An 18006-nucleotide genomic window follows, 5' to 3' on the forward strand; every position below is an offset into this window, starting at 1 on the left:
GTGGGAAGTGATGTAGTGCGGTCTAGAAATGGAAGGAAGAACTAGAGATAAGGGAATAATGCTATAGCATGGAAGTGAGGAGGACTCTCGAGGGTACACATCTCAACAGATTTAGACACGGGAGAAATTGCAGCTTGGTCTTCGCCCATAAAAACTACATTTGAGGTCCGCTGGGACATCAGTTGATGGGTGGTAGGAACAATCAATTGTTTTGTGTTTTCCATCACATGGCTGCAAATTAATTAATCAATTTTTGGGATTTACTATCACAGAAGGCGAGAGATCCAACAGTTATCATCACACTAGCAAGAACCTGACAGTATCTAATGAAGTTCATTTACGCATTATTCTTCAATGTCTCTGAAATGCTAATGTACTATGAACAATACCTGATGTTATCCAGCTCAGCGGGACGCAGTGAATTCAGAGAATTCATTATTTACTGCTAATTAGCAGGGATTAATTTACATTGAAGCAGGAAGTGAACTTCTATTTTTAGGTATTGTGCAGGTATGCATTATCATCAACGTGACTGCATCCTGCATTTCTGTAATTTGCTTCTAATTAGATGAGGAAATCACAAGGAAAGTAGGTTGAAATTCATTTTTAACAAGATGGTATGTTGGTTCAGGCAGCTTAATAGGTTGCACAGAGGTTGCAGTGCGGCACTTCCTAAAGCATTCCCAAGTGTTTCTTGCCCACAGCGTACATGTGGTACAGGCAAATAGAAAAAGTGAACTTTTTCAAATTATGGTGAGCTGTGTAGAGGCAGGTCATGTCATTGGAACACCAGGCTTGTCTCATTACGCCCACTCAATCCCTCATTAGAAAAGCCCAATCGCTCTGAGTGGGGCGAGACAGAGACCAAATGCATCCCAGCAGTCTTTCATTACCTGCCAAGGCCGTCAAGACCACATAAACACTGACTACTCATAATGAGATAGTGATGGAGAGAAATGACCAGACAGTGGACTGATTGCCATGACAGGCAGGCTAATATGGAGGATGAGACCCACGGATGGCAGGCGGTGCTCTGACAAACATGGTGAGGAATTCTGGTTGAAATCATTTTTCCTTCTCGTATATCTCAACAAACTGTCAAGGCTGCCTCTGTCATGCTAAACGTAGCTCCCACTGACTGCTCCAGCCTTCATATTTACACCCAGAGCTTAAGAGGTTATGGATCTGGTCTGCTGGTTAAAGTTTGGAAATGCTCATGTGATCTCATTTGGTGTTAATACTAACAAAAATAGGATTTCAGGACGTTTGGTTCAACGGCTGTCTAGACACCGATACCATTACTCAGCCATCAGGTAAAATTTTTAGAAAAATGATCAGGATGTTTTAAGTGCAAGCAAAAAGGACCCACAGGCTGGTAAAATATTACCCCACAAATTGCTTTGAGCAGTCTTAGTATAATCTATTTATTTCTGGCTGTGTTATAAAAAAAGATGTATAGTGGTGTAGGGCTACTTTACAAGACAGGTAGTTCTGAGTTCCTGTATTGTAAAAGAACAGAAATTCGATCTGAGGCTCTACCCTTGAGCTAATCATCAAGGTAACAAAAGCGACTGTACCTGAAATCTGTACAGGCGGATGGCGCTCATGGCTGATGATTGAATCTCTGTCCGTGGTGCTGAAGATCCCTGTGCAGTCCTCCAGATTGATTCTGTAGTGCTCCACAGGTGCAGAACCACAGTCTGGGCCTCATTAACTGATAGGGCTGATATAGAAATATCAGCAGGGAAAAAGTGAATCAGAAAGAGAGTTTAGACAGGGACTGTCACACAGGGGCTGGCAGGGTGCTGACAGGATCTCACCGTCAACTGTTTGTGGTAAGAATTCATGAGTGAAACTTTCTTTGAAAGTTTTTTTTTTTTTTATCTGGAAGGTAAAATTACCACAATACAAAAACATTTTTGAAGTGTAATGTTTTAATTACAGTGAAATATTTCAAATGACACAAACTATAAACATAAATACACAAACTAAAATAAAATGAGTTCACAGTGAAAGTTGGCTTGAGATTGCTAGACCAATTGGAATTGTGTGAGAAACTTTTTTGCTTAGCCAAACTATATATATTTATTTATACAAACTTAAATAGATATATATATATATATATATATATATTATAATCATTTTCAAATTTAGTTTCAAAAATAAATTTGAAGGAGTAGCCAAGTTTGTTTGGCTTTACATAGGTTAATGAATAAATAAATAACATTTACAGCTTAGGTTGATAAAAGAAATGGGTAAAAAATATGAATATTATATATTAAAATTAAATTGGAAAGGCTTATAAATAAGCTGAAGACTGACAGTAATAGCAAAATATAAAAAGGCATCTTAGCATTTGATAACTAATCTGAGCAACATTTAAATAAATACCAGCAATTAAGAAGGACAGTGTTTCAGTATAATAAAGAGTTGTTAATGGCTCTGTGTAATGCTAAAGATTGCTTTAATAATGCTGATCTTGAAAAAAAAAACTAAAAAAAAAGTTGTTTTTTTTTCAAGATCAGCATATGAAATATATATAGAGAGAGAGAGAGAGAGAGAGAGAGAGAGAGAGAGATATTTATATATTGTATGGTACTTCCACTTGATCACTCAAATCCACCTACTGAAGAAAACATCTCAAGTGATGTTGTGTTTGATTTCACTTTATTTGGTGGCAGAAAGTTAAAACAAAGCTGTCACTTTACCAACCACAAACATTACAGAGTTGGCTGAGGGTTTGAAGGGTGAGTCATTAAATCAAACCAATTTTGTGAAAGGAGCAATTGAAATATTAGTGCTGGACTTTAATTGAGAGAATAATAATAACCCTTTTGTGATGACCAATTACACTTGAAGTTTTCAAACTTTTTAATGGAAAAGGAAGTAATCAAGACCAAACATTCAGGAAACACATAACAGAAAAAGACAATTGTCAAAGACAGAATCAATTGTTATTTCTCACATTATCAAATTTTATATTGTAAAAAACAAATGCATTTGGTCTCTTTTATTAAAATTTCATGCCATATTATTACATTGGGTAGGTGTACTACTTATGGATCTGGTAAATTCATTTAGTGAAAGATTCCCCAGAAAAATGTCACAGTGGTATAAGTTTGAGTATTTTTGAACGATTCATTACAACTGATTTGTGAGTTGTAAATCATAGTTTACATCTCAATTATGCAGTTAACATTTGTTTTTGTGCGCTGTGGAGGAACACCACCACTGAAAAGTTTTGAGAGATGCACTGCTGTGATCTGTGACTACCTCAAAACAATTCATAATTTGATGTCTTTACATTTATTGAATACAACAGAATTAGACTCCCCTTTAACTTTCAATGTTCATCTCATTTGTATCGAGCTGTCTCCTGACTCTCCTCATATTAACTAACCTCTGGCAGGTAGTGGTTATGTCAACATTTTAATGAATTCATCAACAATCTTATACAAGATCTTACGAACTTATGCACTTTTCATACTAACTGCTTATGCCCGACAACTCAAAATTGTGGGTGAAAACTCAACATATTGCGTAACTCAAAGCATACAAATTAATGTAAAATATTGGCAAAATGTTTCATATTCCTGTTTTTTTTTTTTATGTGATGGGGTTGGTACAATTTTTCCTCCACCAGTTGCATCATACAGTATGTTTTTTTTTTTTTTTTCGTCTGTAGCCTGTGAGAATGGAAAGACTATGAGAACACAATCAGGTACATTTTCAAAAGATATTAGCGGTCAAGTCCTAGGATTGGTGTACAGCAATCCCTAGAGTTTGAAATTGGTTCATTTATTCCTTGAGTTTGTAAAATGGAATAAGCAGAAAATATAAAACAACAGAGCTAAGATTAGAAGATCATTGTTTTCACTCTGTAAATGGCAGGAGGTTGAAAACATGCAAGCAGTGAGCTGAATCAAGGATAGTGCATGTGAAGAAAGAATTTCAAAATCCCAGTATCAAAACACTAGGATTTGTTGTACCATATTTCACCCAGGACCAAGATCATGATAACTTTGAGCTCATTAAAGGTCTTTAAAGTTTAAAAGATCATAGTTTGCTATATTTGACTGTTGCATTTCTGAAATGCTTTGTTCACATGTTAGAATAGAAAAGTGAATGAAATTCCAATTATAGCGCCATATTTCATATGAGGGAGTTGAGTTTATATTCTTGACAGTGACCTGGCCTCATCCCACTCATTTCAAGGTATGTACTTTGCATTTCTTCAGTGACTTCTGTCCTCTTATTCTTGCTGCTACTTATCATTTTAATATGTTAAAAGTTTTAGAGTTTCTTTTTTCTCTTTTTTTTAATATCGTTATTAATAACAATAACCAGATAAATTACTATGTACATTAATATTTAAAAAGGTAATTTAGCCACTGTCCTTTTTAATTTTGTAATCGCAAATATGACAAGCTGGCAGTGTAGTCTAATGTCACAGTGCTGTAATAATGTTACCCAAACAAGATAATTGTATTAGCATATTCTGATGACAGTTTGCATAGAAGTCAGTAGGGGATGCCAAATATTTGACAGGCAGACATGATTGTAATAGATTCCAATGACTTTGTTAGATTTGTTTTTAATCAAGGAAGAAGTGCCGAGAGATCAGTAAGACGACCCTGGATTTCATCAGGAGTGCCTGTAATGACTCCATGTGAGCTTGAATTAATGATCAGGTATGTGCTCCCAGACACAGTAAGTCACACTGAGTTTTATAAAAGCTCCTCATTCATTTCTGACCTTTGAAAGCTTAAGACCGACCTCACATTTGCATTTTAAGCAAGCTTTCAGATCATTATAAGTCGCTCCAGGATAAAAAAAAAAAAAAAAAAGTTGAGTTGGCCTTTTTCTTCATGAGACCTTATCGTGAATTTTTATTTTTTATTTTTTATGCATGCATGCATACTCTGAGTCTGGCAATGAGAAAAATCTTTCAGGCCAGAAGCACATCAGAAGTTGGATGGCGTTAAATATACAAATCTGTTGACTTCACTGAGAATACCATTTCTTATTCTGAATTTCTAGCTTTCAGGGCAAGCAGTGCACTTTACATTTTAAGAGACACCACACTTAAGTTAAACTAAAGCAGGTTAAGTTGGATTGAGGCAGTTCTTTTTATTTTATTTATTCATTTGCTTATTCTTTTAAATAGGTCTGACTATAAGTCCCAATTGCCCTTTACCCAGTATGCATGCACTGGGTCATGAGGTGATAATGTGGTTGCACTGTTTTAATGTTTATACTGTTGTTGGTTCAGCAACTTTTTGACTAGTGGTTTCTTGACATGCAACCCCCTATTTTATATTATTTTTTTGTTAAAATGAGCACTTGGGTGAGTGTTGTTTCTTGGATGAAGTACTAAGGTTTCTGGTCAATTCTCTCTCTCTCTCTCTGTCTCGCTCTGTCTCTCTGAGTGTTCAGATGATGCATATTCATGTGAAGCTGTCAGTAGTTTAAGGGATAGTTCACTAAACAACAACAATTCTGTCATAATTTACTCATTATCATGTCATTCCAAAACTGATTGGCTCTCTTTTTTTATACAGAACACAAAATATATTTTGAAGAACTGTTGTTTTTCAGAAACAACGAAAGCCATTGGGGTCCAAGACAACACTGAACCCCACTACTTCCATTATTATATATATATATATATAATAGAACCATTAAAACACGTCAATAATGGAAAAAACTAATTTTCTTGCATACAAAGCTTAGTGCTTAGTTACTAATTCTAAAGTGGCAGTTGTTATAATGATGGTAGATTTTAAGTAATTGCACCTAAATATTGAATTTAGTCAAGACATCATCTTCAATAGTTTAGTAAATATATTCAATAGCAAAAGGAAAACATCCAAACAGTTGTCATAATTTTTATTTTATTTTTATGTTCAACAAGCATCTATTTTTGTTACTGTACAGCATTACGTTTCATGAGTTTTCTGAGAACAGCTCTGCCTTTGACAGCAGGGATGTCAGAGATTGTCTCTGCTAGTCATCCATTTGAAGAAGGCTCTAATGGAACAAGATTGCAAATAATGATCTCTCTTTATCTGAATCCTCCAGCCACTGTGGTGGCATGACTGGGATTTTACACAGACAAGGCAGCACTCTGCACAAGTCAAGTGATTTAGTGTTACACATGAGAAGGTGGGTACCTATTAAAGGCCAACAGATAGACATTATGGACGGATTCCCAAATCCCAAAGGAGGTCATTATGCGTGTCTCAGCACAATCTTTGGAGAAGGTCCAATGAGGACGGCGCAAGAGGCCATGCAGCCATAGCCAAAGCAAGAAAGATTCAACACAGCAGTGACAAAATGGCACAGATGGACTAAATCAATCTGAATACTTTGAGAGAGGAAAAAGGCATGCTGTCAGCAAGTTGGTCCTCTGTCAAATTTAGCTATATTACTGTTTAGTCTAACAATCAGCCCAGTAGCTGCATATGAAAAGAAAACTATTTCTCCATGACAGCCTAGCATGAGAGTTAGTTCACTTCCTGCAATAGTTTCTCACTGTTCATCTTTGAAGACCTATCAAATTTTAAAAGACCATATGTCTCCCTTAGCACACTTTCAGAGATGACTAAGGGTAAGACACAATGTTCAGTTCTAAAACGTAACTTAAGTGAACTCCCTGTTTCAGTGAACAATGTTACTGTCAAAACGTTTATTAAATGTGCACTATGAGTTGTTTATTGGTGTATATTGACAATTAACTAAACCGTGGTATCAGTCTTGATTTTCAACACTCCTATCAACTTGAAATTCTATAAATCTTGGAAAAAGATTTAATATTGTGTATGACTCACATGAGCTTTGAGGACTGCATCCATACGTCTTGGCGATGACTTAAATAACTTATTAATAAAGTCATCTGGAATGGCAAAGAAGCATTCTTGCAGGACTCTGAGTACATCAAGATTCTTTGGTTTCATCTTCAATGCCTCCTCCTTCATCTTACCCCAGACATGTTCGATAATGTTCATGTCTGGTGACTGGGCTGGCCAATTCTGGAGCACCTTGACCCTCTTTGCTTTCAAGAACTTTGATGTGGAGGCTGAAGTATGAGAAGGAGCGCCATCCTGCTGAAGAATTTGCCCTCTCTTGTGGTTTGGAATGTAATGGGCAGCAAAAATGTCTTGATACCTCAGGCTGTTGATGTTGCCATTTACTCTTTCATGCCCCCATACTGAATGTAACCCCAAACCATAATTTTTCTCCACTGACCTTGACTGTTTTCTGTGTGAATCTTGGGTCCATGCAGGTTCCAATAGGTGTTCTGCAGTATTTGTTATGACTGGGATGCAGTTCAATAGATGATTCATCAGAAAAATCAACCTTCTGCCACTTTTCCACAGTCAATCCTTCCTGCAAGCTGTGCGCCCTGGCAAATGCAACACAAATTTTTAGTTGTCTTCTGTTTAATGCTGGTTTCTGAGCACTAATTTGGAGGGAATTCGACAAATTGTTCTTGTAGATACAGGGGTTTCTGGTGACCAGGATGCATTTCAGATGAAGATTGGGTGTGCTGGGGTTCTTCTACACACCTGGGAATGTGTTAACTACAGTATTTTACACAGGTGACACTCTAATCTGTGATTGGATGAATCCTTTAAAGATGTGACAAGACTTTTGTCTATGCAAAGTCTGACCTTTTTGTCTTAATTAAATAATTTAAAAATAAAGGCATGATAAGATTTTATTTTGGTGAAATAAGCGTAATCTAGAGGCCTTTGCCTTTCATATCAGACACTTCTGATTCTAAAAATGATCAACTAGAAGTCAAGTTATTTGTTGTTCCTACAAGTTGGATAGGCGACACAATTTTTTGTCAGAGAGGGTACATAAAAGCAAGGCCAAAGAGTTTTTCCAAGTGCACTTCTTTGCTCATTAGTTGAAGTCAGTCAAACAGCATTGACAAAACTATAATATAGCTTGAATAATAACAGTAAACTAAAGGCTTAGTGGATGTGTTTCAGTCTGAACAGGGTTGTGGAAAGGACAGTCTGATATTTGACAGAGTTATTGGTGAGCTGTGAAGAATGGTTTAGCTCGGTAGTCCTCAGCAGGCTGTCCCCATCTCAGAGAGACATTTCCTCTGATATATGAAAGCTTTTCCTGGTTCTCATATCTCAAATCCCCTGCCACACAAAGTTCTACTATGAGAGCAATGGTCTGATGTTGTACAGTATTTACTGTTGCATTTTTTTTTAAAGCAATATAGCCTGTTACTTTGTGAATCTGTAATAAAGTGTCCATGGATGTGCACTTTAGAATCTCTGATGTACCGTAGTAGGTTATCAGTGTACTTTTTAGCTTCGGTTTTATAAATAAAGTCAATTCAGACATACTACTCTTGTCACATGTTGTTTATCTCCTACTCTATACTTTACACATCAGAGGAAACAAGTGTGCAGCCATTTTTAGAATTTTTTTTAATTGGCATAACTGTTGAAGAGTAATTAGCTGGTGAAGTGGATTTAATGAAAGTTGTCATGTGCATTCTAATGTTCGAGGAAGATATCACAACAAGAAGATCAGGAAGATATTAAAATTAGTTGTTAATTCAAAGATTTGTACAACCTTACCATCATGCTGTGTAAATACATATGGAAGATAATGAGTGCAGTGTTTAAAAGGGGCGGTAACCACTCTGCCTCCATGCAACACAGTAGCAAGGTTTCACTCCTGAATGAATAAGTTAATAAACAAATCTGTTGAGTGAATGATTCAAACTCTTTACTAATTAATACAGCAACTTGTTGTTTCATTACTGAAGGAGTCAGTGTTTTTTTTAATGAATTGGATGAATGAATGGTTCAGTGACTCACTCAAAATGACTTGTCACTTGCTACCTGGTGATGTAACCTGAAGAAACCGTCACTGAAAAATACCACTGTGCTCCAGTAAAAAATGACTGATGAATCCTTGTCTCACAGTGGAGCTGATTATATACTAGCCTAAGAACCCTTTACCTTATTACATTTCAGCAATCAGGCCATGTGGATTTTCTTTTTGCCGTTTACAATCAAAATGAGCAATGACAGATCTGCAGATCGGTCACTCTTTTGATTGGTGTAAGCAAAAAGGTTTGAATTTCTTTGTGATTCATTTGGACAGCTCAATCATTTGCAGTGGTTTCTCACACAGAAATAGTAATGGGATTCTTCATAAGACCGAATTAGATATTTACCTACAAATGTCTTTTATCATTTGTCAGCAATGAAGCAGCTCCACTCTGTACTGTACTGTACTCTGTATCAAACATTGGGACTCACCATAAGTGCATTTTATACAAGAACTTTTATACAAGAAACAATACAGTTGCTGTCTCTATTTTAGGCAGTTATGGAAGCCTGTTCCTCCTCCATTCTCTCTTTCTCTATTTTTTCCTCTCTCTTTTAATACTGACTTTTAATTATCTGGAATTGGTGGACACAGAACTTGATGGACGAGCCCCTGAGTTTGGGCTCATCAATTTGAAGTTAAATTCATGACATGAGCATAATAGAGCATGTAGGCAGATGCATGCATGCATGCAAGTCCTCAAGCTCTTATTTTTAGCAGCACAAAATTTGAGTCTTAATGTTTTAAGCCTGAATACGCAGTTGTCAAACAAGTCCCAGCCCTATAATTACTAACATCGCCAAGTCAATTATGTTTTTAAATGTGAAAAGATCTGCCCACATAATCAAACAAAGTTTGTTAGTGATTTATTAGTCATGTTGTGTGATGCATAAACTGTGAAGCAATGCTGGATGCTGAATAGTTTTCTCTTAAATGAGTAAATGTCACAGAGGCATGAGGAATTAGTGTGCCATCCATGATTTCCATCAGACATATTCAATATGATGGGATATAGATGTGCTTTCAAAGATTCTGCATATTTTAGGGCCTGCTGAAAGACTGTTTGTTTGAAATGACAGCTTCACACTGAGTCCACAATTTTATTGCAGTTTTTATCTACTTGTTATTTAGGTTTATTCATCATATTGGAGTCAGTTTTACTTGCAAAATATTTTTTCCTTTAATATTACGTATGCAACTACAGATATCTAAGTTTACTGGATATATAATTTAGTATTTTTATATATTCCCTAGAATTTTTTTTATTCCCCAGAAAATGCTTTCCCTATCTGGATAAATTGCAAAGTAAATTTATTTGGACATTCAAACACACACACACAAACAAACACAAAGTAAACCATGTGGAGGGTTATCACTACCAAAAATTACTATCTGGCAACAAACATAACAAACACTAAATGTAAGATGAATGATAGCTCATTAATCAGATTATATACAGAATAAGGCAGAACATTTTATAATTTCTATAGGCCACTGTAATAAATGCTATATTACTAGCTTTATTTTCGTACTTTATTACCTGGAGTTGACTTGAAAAACACACAAAACATATATTGGCACAATTGTGCATGTAAAGTAAATTGGCTTTACATTTTTATTCAGCTTAGCTAAAATGATAGCCGGATTATTTTGTTCAAATTAGGGATTTCCGGGCATGACATAAGTTATTACTTCTTGAGTCCGTTTTAGACTTTCTGCGTGAAAGTGCCCTTTGGCTTTGAGTATGAATGAAGCATATACACTACATGACAGCATTTAGTGCTCCATAATGTTTACATATTCTTAGTTTGGATATGAATAAAAGGCCATGTCATGCACAGACAGAGACTCTATAGAGACATCAGAGCCAGCAGCAAATTCCAGAAAACCTTTCTGATGTGAGACTGATCTCAGCGGGTTCATGAGTGCTGAATGGCCACTGACATTCTGCAGCTCACATCTCTAAAAACATAGAACCAAATATTGAATAAAACATATTTTTTTTTTGGGTGGAGAAGATCATAGCCCAAGTCCAGTGTTAAGTTTCCACAGTCTGTGATGATTAGAGGTGCGACGTCATCTGCTGGTGTCGGTCCATTGTGTTTTCTGAAAACCAGTCACTGCACCCGTTTACCAATAATTTTTTTAATACTTCATGCTTCCTTCTGCTGACAAGCTTTTTGAAGAGGCTGATTTATTTTCCAGCAGGATTTGCTGCCCACACTGCCAAAAGCACCAAAAGCTGGTTTAATGACCATGGTGTTGGTGTGCTTGACTGGCCAGCAAACTCACCAGACCTTAACCCCATGGAGAATCTATGGGTTATTGTCAAGAGGAAAATGAGAAACAAGAGACAAAAAAATGCAGATGAGCTGAAGGCCACTGTCAAAGAAACCTGGGCTTCCATACCACCTCAGCAGTGCTACAAACTGAACACCTCCATGCCACGCCAAACTGAGACAGGAATTAAAGCAAAATAAACCCCTACCAAGTATTGAGTACATGTACAGTATTGTTTAAAGTGTTTTTATTGGTTTCATGACGTATTCTAATTTATTAAGATATTGAATTGGTGGGTTTTTGTTAAATGTGAGCCAAAATCATCACAATTAAAAGAACCAGAGACTTAATCTAATTCAGTCTGTGTGCATTGAATTTATTCAATACACAAGTTTCACAATTTGAGTTGAAATACTGAAATGAACTTTTCAACAACATTCTAATTTATTGAGATGCACCTGTAATCACCGACACTAATAACTGCTCAGTGACTTATGCAATAACTCCCTTAACACAAAAGTAAACAGTTTAATAGCCAGAGTGTGGAGTTGGAAAAGATTTCTTGTGACCAACAGGAGAGAACGAGATAGAGTAAAAATGGATCAGTGGTTTTAACTGCCCTAAATAGATATTCCTACTTTAGCTTTTTAAAGGCAATCCTCCTGAGGTGCAGTACTTAGTGAGCCAGGTTTTACCGATAGATCGGAGAGTGTTAGCCTTTCAGAAAATACTCCTTCAAAATCTCTCAAGTATGTGATGGAACTAATCTACTACTCTCCATGGGGTTTGAACGGTAAACATCAGTGGAATGACATGAATAATACTTTTCAATTCTGTATTGACTCGTATTTTAGGTTTAGACTAAGTAGTCTTGCATTGTTAAATTTGAACCAGTTAACCCTACCCAATCTTGTATGCACAGGTAAATCACAATTAACAAGTGAATTAAATTTTGTATTTTTTTGATGTGACGGCATAAACTTTCAATGGAGGAAATGTAATTTTGGATTATGGAATGTAACATAAGTTTATGTGAACATACACTATCTGCATAGTTGTGAAGCCGACAGTGCACAATAGATAAAGTTATTATCTGTCAAAAAAAAAAAAAAAAGTCGACTCGCAATCACCGAAATGAGTTATCAGGAATTTGAATCTTATTCTGTAATGGCTCTATGTCACAAAGTAACACATTTGCATAATGCCCACCCACACGTCTTTGGTCAACAACTTGCCTGCCCACAAACACAGTAAAGTTTAACTGTGTGGTTAACATCATTTCACATCCCACGCTGTAAAAAGTAAATTCCTTTTATCACATCTCATAATTACTAGAAACTTTTCAACACTTTACACTTATCCCTGAGAAATGTCCTGCTCCTGTCGTGCTTGTGAATCAGTCTCTTATTAATTAACCACTTCAACCGTTTCATCAGACTCCAGCTCTAGTTGGTAAGCTAGAATCATACAATCTTTTCTATTGAGAAGGCTCCAGGGCTGTTATACTGACATGGCAATAGGCGTTTCGTTTCTGTCATGTGGTTTACACGGTAGATTAATCCAGAGCCATGAATCATTTAGAAATGAGGTAAAAATTTTAAGTTTTCTGAGAAAACTTTTTTTGACCTTGCATGCATGTAAACCTGTTTTATGAGACTTAAATGTGTTCAGAGAAATTGTTTGTAAATGCATTGACTCACCATTATGGTGGTGACTCGGGAAGCGAAGGCTGACCTACTTTAGACATGTAAAGTTGATGAATGTAAGGTGTTATGTAAGCAAAGTAAATAAGCAAGAAAGGCTTGATTAAAACCATGCAGGACTCAACAGGCACATTTAATCGCTCTACTTTAGTCTATGTGGATGATTAACATGTGTAACATCAAAGCTTACACCTCTCTTCAGTTTTGAGGTCAACATTTCCTAGTTGTCCAACTTTTGAGTTGCTTAAGTTGTAATGTTTAAACCCATTGCAAGAATGCTATAGTTGTAACATTTTTGTCTTTATTAAGACCGGATCGGGAAGAACCACATACTAAGATTCAAACTCTGGCTAGCACTTTGTTAGAACATTTACATTTATGCATTTAGCAGACACTTTTATCCAAAGTGACTTACAGTGCATTCAGGCTATACATTATTATTATTTATTTATTGATTTTAATTATTATTATATTTGTTTTAATCCGTATGTGTGTTCCCTGGGAATTGGGCCCATGATCTTTTGCACTGCTAATAGAATGCTCTACCACTGAGCAACAGGAATGCACAAGTACACAAGTCTATACAGGCCTGACAGTTCAATATATGTGACATTCAAAAGATAACATTTGGTATAAAGTGTGAAATCAATCAATTAATCAATCAAAAAGAATTGCTTTTACATGCATTAACTTATTTTTACAACTGCAATTAGAATCTAGTAACAACATATTATCATATCATAACATATAAGTACATTATAATAAGAAACACGCTTTTATCTAGAAGAGAAATTAAGCAAACAGTCACGCAGAATTTTGGAGATGTCTTTTGCTGGTTGGAATGTTGAAGGTAATTTATGTTAAACCTCAAAGGCCTTAAATTGCATGTATTTTAGGAAAGAAAATAACTCATTATAAAAAGTTTTTTAATATTGTTTGAAAGTACATTATTAAACAAGCCAATAGTATTGAGGTCAAAGGTCAGCTTTGTGCAAACATGACTCTCCCAATCTTTCTTTCGATTATTTCTTCATATTTGAGTTGCAGATTTTTACAGCACAGAGGGAAAAGTCACAGGGGTGAGAAAATCACTTGGAAAATCGTGTTTGCTGTCCATCTTTCTTCAAGGTTTACAGCTACAGTCTCCTGCCTTTTAAGCACACCATAGCAGTAAATCAAATGCCCTAAAGTGCTTACCTGCAAACGTGGCCAAAAGTGATGAGCAGTGCAATGCTGCCACGCTTGCAGGTTTGATAAACAGAATTAGAAAGTCCAAAGACAAAAAATGATGCAATAATGCATTTTGCAAAAAAAAAAAAAAAAAAACTGCTTGCTCAGTCATGCAGATTCTGGGAGCCTTTCCATAAAGAAAGAGTCAGCTTTATGCCATAAGATATATATCTTGCATTTTATGATTAAATGTATCTAAAGTGATAAGAGTGTTTTACATTTTAGTGCTCATTAGGACAATACAGTCTTTAAAATATACTAAAATATCTTTTATTTATTTTTTCTTATATTTCTATCCAAATTCAGGAAACTGGCGCTGGATCAGAAACGCTTTGGGAATGCCTCTGAGTTACCATGTCCTGAAGCATGTGTGAAATCATGCTGCATTTGAGACAACTCAAAATGTAAAAGTTGCAGTCTAAGAAAGCAATGAAATAAAATAATTAAAGGTAATTTTGAGTTTATATTTCAAAATGTTGTCTTTTTTTTTTTATTCCGAGATTATATCTAAAAAGAAACTACAACCCCCCCCTCAGTTCAGAATCATGACTTTATAAGATAAAAACAAGATTAAAAAAAAAGTTAGAATTTTAAGATAAAATAGATAAATGTTATGTAAAATGTTATAGGTTAAAGGCTATTTCAGGTTTCAGATGTAGGCCAGAGTCTCAAGTGGTGATCTGCTGGCCTGAACACAAGCACAAACAAACACAGTACTGCAAACAACACGCGCGCACACAAACACACACACACACACATGTTTGTTTTTGTGAAAAGTGGGGACATCACATAGGTGTAATGGTTTTTATACTGTAGAAACTGTATATTCTATCGCCCTTCACCAACCCTACCACTAACCCTCACAGGAAACTTTGTGCATTTTTACTTTCTCAAAAAACCTAATTCTGTATGTTTATAAGCGTTTTGAATAATGGGGACATGGGTTATGTCCTCATAAGTCACCCTCTCCTTGTAATACCTGTGTCATACCCATGTCATTATACCGAGTTGTGTCCTGATATGTCACAAAAACATGCCCCCACACACACACACGCACACACACACCAGTTAGTTCTTTGATAAAGTACATTTCATAGAGAAACAGAAAGAAAATGTGGCCATATTTTAACACAAAGTTCTGTTAGTTAGAGCATGAGCTGGGTAAACTGAATGATGTTACATAAAGCAAAACTACTGCAGCTCTAGAGTTTAAATCAATATTTCATCTGTCCATGTGAAATTCTTTGAATCTCAAAGCACACAATTTAGAATATGAATTGTTTCCTCACATTCCTATGGTTGTTTTGTGCTTGTTTGATATGACGATAACACTCTAATTCCCTAGATATTGTCTTGAATTGCTAGCATTCTCCAGCCCTTGCTATTCTTACCACATTGATTTATTTTAGATTAAGTCATTTTTAGTTAAAAAAAAAGTGATCATCTTTATGAGCCAGTCATTAAAACATTCTTTAAACTGTACACTGAACTGATTCATTTAAGAATGAAACAAGTCTTAATATGGAGTAATTAAATCTATAACTTTAGTGATTTATTCATAAACACTGATTCAAAAAAGAAACAAAAAAGTGAACGTCCTTATGAATAACTCATTAAACTATTCACTCAAACGATTTGTTTAAAAACAGTCATTCATTCATGAATTTGGATTTGTTTTGAAGCATTGTCATTGGTGGAGCAAGAATAAATAAATAGCAAATATTGTGTCCAAAATGGAAATTACTCCATTTTAACTTTTTTTTTTTTTTTTTTTTTTTTTTTTTTTTCTTAACTATATTCTAATCAATGTGATATTGCTTTAGTTAACCTATTATCAGAGCCATATCCAGCTTTTTGTAAATGGCGAGGTCCCAAAATCGAGATTCCTGGGCCCGTATTCATAAAGAATCTTAATGCAAAAAGTAGCTCATAGTGACAAAATTCTAAGAAAATTCTTAGAAATGTGGCCGTAACCCTTAAAGTTAAAGAAAAAATCCTAGTAAGGAAAAAAGTAATTCAGAAAGCATCTTAACTCTTAAAATAAGTCTTAAGGTCAAACTTGTTAGTAGCACAGACGAGGACTTTTAAGAGGCTTAAGAGTTTCTTTAGCAGAGGAGAAAATGGCAGAAAGACGAAGAGGCAGAAGAAATGTGTTGCAGACAATGGATGACAGTGAGTTAGTAAGACGCTATAGATTAGATCATGCAGGGATCATGTTTGTGACTGATCTTATTAGAGACGTGCTAACATCTCCGACATAGCGCAGAAATTAAAGTAATCACTACATTACGATATTTGGCAAGTGGGAAAATGCAACAATGCAATAGTGATGATTTGGGTCTGTCACAACCTTCTGTAAGCAGAGTGATAACACAAACAATTACAGCACTTACAGACCATCTTATTGTGTTGCAGTTCATTTTGTTTCCACTGGACATTCCCACCTTGCAGGCTCAAAAAACTGCATTTATGAATATAGCAGGCTTATAGGTGTGCACAAGCAGGGGGAATGAACCGTTAATAGTTTGTGCTATACGCTGTTAATGATTGAGTCTGTTAACGATTGAACAGAATCATTTAAACAGTTGATTCATTCAGGAATGATCTGTCATGTTGCTCAGAGATGCAAAACAGCACTGTGACTGTGCTGGGAATGATTTTTGTTGGCGAAATAGAGCAAAAACAGACAGTATGGTGTCTAATACATAAGTCTCTGAACGACCATTTTATAGTCCTGCACTTAACTTAGTGATTACTTTTAGAATGTGAAGAGACTTTCTACCAGCATAACAATTTTTTTTTTAAAACAAATCACCTGCCCTGCCTTTAATGGTCGATGCAGATCTCTTTCAGATCTCTATAAAATCTGCATAGATCTCCAACTGTAAAAACATTCTCTTTTATGGAGTCAATAAACCTGATTTATTCTGAAAAATTCACTTTTACAACAATTGCAATATTATCGCAGACGATATATCACACACCTATTATGCTAAAGCATCTCAGATGAGAAGTTCTGTTATCTTGGCTTTTTATCCTTGCAGCACCAAAGCAGAATTAATATAAAGTAATTATTTTACAACTTCTGTTATTGGAAAAATACAGAGGTCCAGACCTCGTGACCTCAATGGTGGATACAGCCCTGCCTGTTATTTTGGTAATTTTATAGCACTTTTTTGTGGCTTTTGGAGCTCGTTAGCCCCTGATCTCCAATCAGGCATTCATCATTGTGTTGTGATTGTCTTATCCCTTATTCCTTGCTTTAACAGCAAAACAGATTTTATTTTGTGATGCACATGGCTGGTGTTTAAAAACAAGCAGCAATATATACCACTTCAGGATTTACAGGTCTACACCATGTTTCATTTCAGGCTCCACTGAATGTTAAACAACAGCTGAAAAAATTCCATGCTTTTTTCACCACACAGAGGTTGATGAAATCCTTTGGGTGGGAGAAACCGTTATTCAGGAGGATCCTGTGAAGTTGCAAGCTTACAGAGGTGCTAATTACCTCTGAGAGTTCAGCAGAAGCTTTAGTTTTCTCTTGTGTCTTTATTAGCTTATTAATTATGAAACAATGCATAGGTGGTTCGCCTGGAAGCAGGAATTTTTTCCCCTGCATTAAAAACCCATAAATAACTCTAAATTACACTTCCAAATTGATGGCTTTTTATTAGAGGTAAAGAAAAAGTGTTTAAATGATAGAACACATAACATCCTGGGATGGAATTTTAAACAACATAGTTCAGTTCAAGTGTGTGGAACAAGGTACCAAAATGATTTAAACAAATAAATTCATCCTCACAAATGGATGCTTTTTGTCATTTTCAAGAGACGAGAAGCCTGGAAAACATCAGTAAGATGAAAAGTCTCTGGAGACTAACTCACCTGGGGAAGGATGTGCATTTTAACCCAGTTCCCTCAG

General features: G+C 35.7%; 1 long non-coding RNA gene across 3 annotated transcripts in view; it reads left to right on the forward strand.

The window, feature by feature from the left end:
- The window catches only part of LOC128020343 (uncharacterized), a 37136-nt gene that overhangs the window by 7240 nt on the left and 11890 nt on the right, over positions 1 to 18006 (forward strand). Inside the window, exon 3 of one of the 3 annotated variants that reach the window (XR_008185358.1) lies at positions 4604 to 4691. The exons of the other annotated variants lie outside the window; for them this stretch is intronic. This is a non-coding gene — a long non-coding RNA (uncharacterized LOC128020343). The remainder of the gene's footprint in view (positions 1 to 4603; positions 4692 to 18006) is intronic. 3 annotated transcript variants of the gene reach the window in all.

The sequence above is a fragment of the Carassius gibelio genome, chromosome A9 (assembly GCF_023724105.1).
Source record: "Carassius gibelio isolate Cgi1373 ecotype wild population from Czech Republic chromosome A9, carGib1.2-hapl.c, whole genome shotgun sequence".
NCBI classification, from domain to species: Eukaryota; Metazoa; Chordata; class Actinopteri; order Cypriniformes; family Cyprinidae; genus Carassius; species Carassius gibelio.